This window comes from Miscanthus floridulus, chromosome 9 (genome assembly GCF_019320115.1).
Source record: "Miscanthus floridulus cultivar M001 chromosome 9, ASM1932011v1, whole genome shotgun sequence".
NCBI classification, from domain to species: domain Eukaryota; kingdom Viridiplantae; phylum Streptophyta; class Magnoliopsida; order Poales; family Poaceae; genus Miscanthus; species Miscanthus floridulus.
This window is the reverse complement of record NC_089588.1, coordinates 66,558,117-66,559,515: the sequence shown is the minus strand read 5'-3', so window position 1 is coordinate 66,559,515 and position 1,399 is coordinate 66,558,117. Positions and strand designations below refer to the sequence as shown.

The 1,399-nt window shown below is 40.9% G+C and overlaps 1 non-coding gene across 1 annotated transcript; it reads left to right on the top strand.

Moving 5' to 3' along the window:
* The first annotated feature begins 412 nt into the window (after positions 1-412).
* Positions 413-521, top strand: LOC136484647 (small nucleolar RNA R71). The gene has a single exon (XR_010766149.1). It is a non-coding gene; the product is annotated as a small nucleolar RNA R71 (small nucleolar RNA).
* The last annotated feature ends 878 nt before the right edge of the window (positions 522-1,399 follow it).

The following is a 1,399-nucleotide window of genomic DNA, read 5'->3' as shown; positions in this document are numbered from 1 at the left end:
CCCCCATCCTTGTCTTTGTTGTTGTGGAGCAGAATTGTTCATGACAATGCTTACATCCTCTTGAGATTCAGGGAAATCAACCCCCAAATATTCTCTACATATGTTTTGGGTATTATAAGCATCTTGAATGGCCTGGTGATCTTTCTTATAATTGGCTTGTTGTTCAAGCCAATTCAACAGTACGTCCATCTTGGTTGAAAGTGCACACACCTCTTCTTGTGCTTCTTCGCTCTTATTACATGTTTGAAAATTGCCTTGAGACCAGCATTGATTAGAGGCTATCTTCTCCATAAGAGCTTCAGCTTTTCCAAGAGTGACTGACATAAATGCTCCTCCAATAGTAGCATCGAGTTGTTCATGAGCTTTTTGAGTTAATCCATGGTAGAAACTTTGCATGAGCAACCAATCTTCCATGCCATTATGAGGATAGTCTGAAATGTATTCTTGGAAACATTCCCATGCTTCTGGAATGGTTTCTCCTTTCTACTGTTGGAAGTTGGAAATCTTTCCTCTTAAGGCATTGGTTTTTCCTATAGGGAAAAACTTTGCTAGGAAGGCCTTCGAACATTTTGCCCAAGTGTTGATGTTATCTTTATTGGTGTAGAACTATTGCTTCGCCGTTCCCACTAACAAGAATGGAAATAGGCGGAGTAGTATGATGTCTTGAGCGACATCTATTGACGATCATTAACACCCATCATGAACCATCAATATAACTTGTATAAATGCATGAAAATGATCACCTAGATAGGTCTAGGGGTTTAAACTAATAAATTCCATAAGTTTGGTGAATTTGTGTTTTCAGTAGGGTTTATCCAGAAAATTGTCAAGGTGGACCCAAACGTTAGACTTAATCGTGCTTAACCATGACATAAACAAACCTAGAAGGTTCCAGAGGACATGACACCAAAGAAGACCATGAGGGACTGCTAGGTGGGGCTGGCTGGCCCCACCTACAGACCGGTCGGCTAGTGGAGCCACCTGTCAGCCTTCACCTCGCTATGACGGTTCTCCACCGCCATAAAGATCGCATCTACGCTGTTTATTCAAGTCGGTTTGATCCAAGGGTTCAAAATTGACGCTACCCCCTATTGTCATTTTTTAACGCAATTACCAAGTGAGGAGGTTTTAAGTCCATCACCGGCAATGGCGCTAGAAATGCCTATTGGTATTTCTTAACACCATTACTAAGATTGAGTTAATCTTAGCAATGCCGCTAAGAAACACCAACTATGATAGTTCTTAACGATTACAGAGATTATCCGCAAGCGCGTGGATCTATCGTTGTAGCATTTCACCTGGAAGTATTCAGGGTATCATTATTTATATTTTCCCAAAGGAGGGCAAGGTATAAGAGTCTAGCATAGTTATAAACATGATTACATACTTGCATAGTGGA